At 40.8% G+C, this 5,567-nt stretch overlaps 1 protein-coding gene across 1 annotated transcript in view; it reads left to right on the top strand.

The window, feature by feature from the left end:
• LOC122550055 (patched domain-containing protein 3-like) overlaps positions 1–5,567 on the top strand; it is a 36,621-nt gene that overhangs the window by 16,997 nt on the left and 14,057 nt on the right. The gene's annotated exons all lie outside the window — the stretch shown is intronic.

Raw genomic sequence — 5,567 nt, 5'->3', positions numbered from 1 at the left:
TAGTTGTACTGGCTGCTGCAGCAAGTTACATATTTAGGACATTTTTTAAAATCATGTTTCTTGTCATAACGTTTGGGGCTGTTCATGGCCTTATACTTCTGCCTGTGTTCCTGACATTTAGTGCAAGCCGCTGGAAGTCAAACAGTGCAAAATCAGATAAGGCAATGAACCTGTCAAAAATCCATGTCCACTCTGATGAGGCATTGGAACAAAAGATGAGAAGTGATTCAAATGCAGTTTTATAAAGGGATCCAGGAGGTCAGAATTAGTTATCACTGATTGATTGAAGTATTTTAGGAGGTCAAGGTCTTGATTATCCCAGTTTCTCCAATCCGAACATTCCCAACATCCATATCCATATCAAAACATGGAAACAAAAGAGTTATGCAACTAATTAAATTGTTTACATCTGTTTTACTTTTATAGTGTCCCAGGTTGTTTTTTTTTTAAGTACAATTGTACCAAAAAATAAAACACCTTATACTCACAAGTGATGTATACAGTTATTTGTTATCTACCTGTACATATTTCAAAGTTTCTAAATGTTATATTCTATAATTATAAGATATAGGAGCAGAATTAGGCCAGTCAGCCCATTGAGTCTGCTCCACCATTCAATCATAGCTGATATGTTTCTGAACCACATTCTCCTGCCCTCTCCTTGTAACCCTTGGTCACCTTATGAATCAAAAGCCTATCTATCTCTGTCTTTCTCTTCTCACCTTAAAAATATGCCCGTAATTTTGAACAACCTCATCCTATGGAAAAGACCTTTGCTATTCACCTTGTTAACATCCAGCATTATTTTATAAATCTCTATAAGGTCATCCCTCAACCTCTGCACCAGTGAAAAAAGTCCCAGCCTATCCAGCCTCTCCCTACAACATAAACCCTCCAGTCCCAGTTACATCCTGGTTAATCTTTTCTGAACCCTCTCCAATTTAATAATATTTTTCCTATAGCAGAGCAACCAGAACTGGACAAGGTGCTCCCAACTCTCTTATACTCAAAGGTCTGAGCAATGAAGGCAAATGTACTTAACAACTTCTTAGCCATTTAGAATCATAGTCATAAGAGATGTACAACACTGAAACATACCCTTCAGTCCCACTTGTCCAGGCCGACCAGATATCCTAACCTAATCTAGTCCCATTTACTAGCACTTGGCCCATATCCCTCTAAACCCTTCCCAATCATATATCAATCCAGATGCATTTTAAATTTTGTAATGATGCAACTTTAAAAGAACTATGTACCTGAACCCTTATTTTTCTGCTCAACACTACACACAGAATCCTGCTATTGCCTGTACAAGTTAATTGCTTATTTTACCAAAATGCAATATGTTACATTTATACATATTAAAATCCATCTGCCTCTCCTCAGAACATTGAGCCATTTGATGAAGAGCCCTTTATAGTCTTAAATAACCTCCTTCAGTGTCCACTATACCACCAATTTTGGTGTCACCGTAAACTTACTAATCACATCTTCTAAATTATCATCCAAGTGGTTTATATAAATGACAAACAACAGTGGATCCAGCACCGGTCCCTGAAGAGTACTGTTGGTCACAGGGCTCCAGTCTGAAAAATAACCCATCACCACTACCCTCTGTCTCCTACCATTAAGCAAATTCGTATCCAGTTGACGAGCATTCCCTGGATACCATGCGAACTAACTTTACTAATCAGTCTACCTTGTCAAGGGCTTTAATAAAGTCCATGTTAATGACATCTAACAGTCTGCCCTCAATCGTTTTGGTTACATTCACAAATAATTCTATCAAGTTTGTGAGACATGATTTCTCATGCACAAAGCCATGCTGACTATCCCTAATCAGTTCCTACCTCTCAAAGTGCATGTAAAACCTATCTCTCAGAATCCCCTCCAACAACTTACCTATCGCCTTTCTCAGACTCACTGGCCTATAGTTCCCAGGCTTCTCTTTTCAGCCTTTCTTAAATAAAAGCACAATTAGTCACACTCCAGTCTTCTGGCACTTCACCTATGGCTACAGATGATACTAACAGCTCTGCCATTTCTTCCCAAACTTCACACAAAATCCTGGGGTACATCTGATCAGCTCCTAGAGATTTATCCACCTATGTTTTTTCAAGACCTCCAATACCTGCTTTTCTGTAATGTGGACTGTTTTCAAGAAATCAGTATTTATTTCCCCAAGTTCACTAACTTCCATATCTTTCACCACAATAAAAACTGATATTTGTTCAGTATCTCTCCCATCTCCTGTGGTTCCACACATGGATGATCTCATTGATCTTTAAGGGGCTCAATTCTCTCCCTCATTGCTCTTTTGCTGTGGGATTGTGTTCAAATAACAACCGAAAGTGATGAGTGGTGAAAACAGCCTCTTTATTGAGCAACCGCAGTAGCACAGTTTGGGGCAGCAATGTAATCCCAAAGTACAGTTCTTACAGTAGCCTCTTTACATACCATACTGAAATACCTTAAAATTCTAGCACTACAGTGTTGCACAGTTTTATGTATTGAATGCAAAAGTTTGTGTGACATCTGTCCTGGGGAACCAGGCGATTGTTTAAACATTTGCTAAGTGCTGGGTGCTACTGCTGATGGGATTAAAGTTTAGTTGCCTGTATAATTAAGAGATTCGTCTTTCATCTTATAAGTTAGTGTATGTTAGTAAATGCAGTAGTTACAGACCTACATGATTTAAATAAGTTACAAATTACATATGCACCCAAATAAAAGTATAGAGGATATTTATGGGTGGTGCAGTGGCTCAGTGGTTAACACTGCTGCCTCACAACACCGGGGACCTGGGTTCAATTCTAGCCTCAGGCAATTGTCTGTGTGGAATTTGCATGTTCTACCTGTGTCTGCATGGGTTTCCTCCCACAGTCCAAAGATGTGCAGGTTAGGTGAATTGGCCAAGCTAAATTGCCCATAGTGTCCAGGGATGTGCAGGTTAGGTTAGGTGCATCCTGATGAAAAGCTCCTGCCCAAAATGTCAATTTTCCTGCTCCTCGGATGCTGCCTGACCAGCTGTGCTTTTCCAGCACCACTCCAATCTTGACTCTAATCTCCAGCATCTGCAGTCCTCACTTTCATCCAGGATGATATGCTCTAGTTTTTTTCCCTTTGTTATCCTTGACTTCCCTGTTAAGCCATGGATGATTTTTTAATCTATTTACAATCCCTCTTCCTCTCAAAGGATTCTGGGTAATCCAAGATGGAGGATGGGAAAAATTTCTGGCTGTAGGAGCTGCTCCTTTTTTTTTTTTTGAGGTATTTTAGGTGTTGGAGGTGATTTCCTCGAATTCCAGGAGCAGCAATTACTGTTTTATATGCTGTTGCATTGTTTTGGAACTTTGGAAAAAAAAGTCAAAACAACAACAGACAAAGGAAGCACATGGTGAGGACAGTGTGGGACAGAGACAGAGACAGACACTGCACAGCTCCGCCTTTGCTGTTTGAATTTGTGTATTGCTGGACATCGGAGTGCATCTGGGAAAATTAACAAACCGTGAAATTCACAACTAATCTTGGAGGAGCTGTTGGGTGAAGTTCACAGCACAGAATCAGATAAGTTATTTGTTGTTTTAAGTCTGTCCAAGAGAAAGGCTGCAGTAGTGAGTATAGTGGATTCTTTCTTGATTAAATGTTTTTGGAGATAAGTCTCTTGATTAAACTTAAAATATAAGCCATTGCTATTAATTTAACCTGGGGCAGTGTTTGTAGAGGAATAAGACAGTATTATTTTCTGGGTCTGTAGATTGTGAAGGAGCAAAAATGGCCTTTGCAGTGATATGTACTTCTTGTCAGATGTGGGAGTTTAAAGAGAATTTAAGGGTTACAGCAGATTATATCTGCCAATAAATGCTGTTGGATGCGAATCATATCAGATTGAGTGGATCTGTTGGAGAGACAGATCGAAGGGATGAGGAATTTGCAACAGTATGTGATGGATGGCAGTTATAGGAAGGGGGGAAAAGTCTCAGATACAGTCACATAGATGGGTTAACTCCAGGAAGGGTAAGAGAGGTAGGCAGCTAGAGCAGGAGTCTTTTGTGGATATACCCATTTCAAACAGATATGCTGTTTTGGAAAATGTAGGGGGTGATGGATTCTCAGGGGAACGTAGCACAAACAGCCAAGTTTCTGGTTTTGAGACTGGCTCTAATGCAATGAGGGGTACGTCAGCTTCCAAGAGATCAATTGTGTTAGGGGATTCTGTAGTCAGGGGTACAGACAGATGTTTCTGTGGCCAGCAGAGAAAAAGCAGAATGGTATGTTGTTTCACTGGTGCCAGGATCAGGGATGTCTCAGAAAGGGTGCAGAATGTTCTCACTGGGGAGAGGGGCCAGCAGGAGGTCATTGTCCACATTGGAACCAACGACATTGGAAGGGAAAAGGTTGAGACTCTGAAGGGAGATCACAAAGAGTTAGGCAGAAATTTAAAAAGGAGGTCCTCAAGGGTAGTAATATCTGGATTACTTCCAGTGCTACAAGCTAGTGAGGGCAGGAATAGGAGGATAGAGTAGGTTAATGCATGGCTGAGGAGCTGGTGTATGGGAGAAGGATTCACATTTTTGGATCATTGGAATCTCTTTTGGGGTAGAAGTGACTTGTACAAGAAGGACGGATTGCACCTAAATTGGAAGGGGACTAATATACTGGCAGGGAAATTTGCTAGAACTGCTTGGGAGGATTTAAACTAGTAAGGTGGGGGGGTGGGACCCCGGGAGATAGTGAAGAAAGAGATTGATCTGAGACGGGTACAGCTGAGAATAGAAATGAGTCAAACAGTCAGGGCAGGCAGGGATAAGGTAAGACTAATAAATTAAACTGCATTTATTTCAATACAGGGGCCTAACAGGGAAGGCAGATGAACTCAGGGCATGGTTAGGAACATGGGACTGGGATATCATAGCAATTACGGAAACATGGCTCAGGGATGGGCAGGACTGGCAGCTTAATGTTCCAGGATGCAAATGTTACAGGAAGGATAGAAAGGGAGGCAAGAGAGGAGGGGGAGTGGCATTTTTGATAAGGGATAGCATTACAGCTGTGCTGAGGGAGGATATATTCCCGGAAATACATCCAGGGAAGTTATTTGGGTGGAACTGAGAAATAAGAAAGGGATGATCACCTTATTGGCATTGTATTATAAAGCCCCAAATAGTCAGAGGGAAACTGAGAAACAAACTTGGAAGGAGATCTCAGCTATCTGTAAGAATAATAGAGTAGTTATGGTAGGGGATTTTAACTTTCCAAACATCGACTGGGACTGCCATAGTGTTAAAGGTTTAGATGGAGAGGAATTTCTTAAGTGTGTACAAGACAATTTTCTGATTCAGTATGTGGATGTACCTATTAGAGAAGGTGCAAAACTTGACTGACTCTTGGGAAATAAGGCAGGGCACGTGACTGAGGTGTCAGTGGGGGAGCACTTTGGAGCCAGCGACCATAATTCTATTCATTTTAAAATAGTGATGGAAAAGGATAGACCAAATCTAAAAGTTGAAGTTCTAAATTGGAGAAAGGCCAATTTTGACGGTATTAGACAAGAACTTTCAAAAGCT

The sequence above is a fragment of the Chiloscyllium plagiosum genome, chromosome 5, assembly GCF_004010195.1.
Source record: "Chiloscyllium plagiosum isolate BGI_BamShark_2017 chromosome 5, ASM401019v2, whole genome shotgun sequence".
In the NCBI taxonomy this organism is placed as follows: Eukaryota; Metazoa; Chordata; class Chondrichthyes; order Orectolobiformes; family Hemiscylliidae; genus Chiloscyllium; species Chiloscyllium plagiosum.
This window is presented reverse-complemented; position numbering and strand designations above follow the sequence as displayed.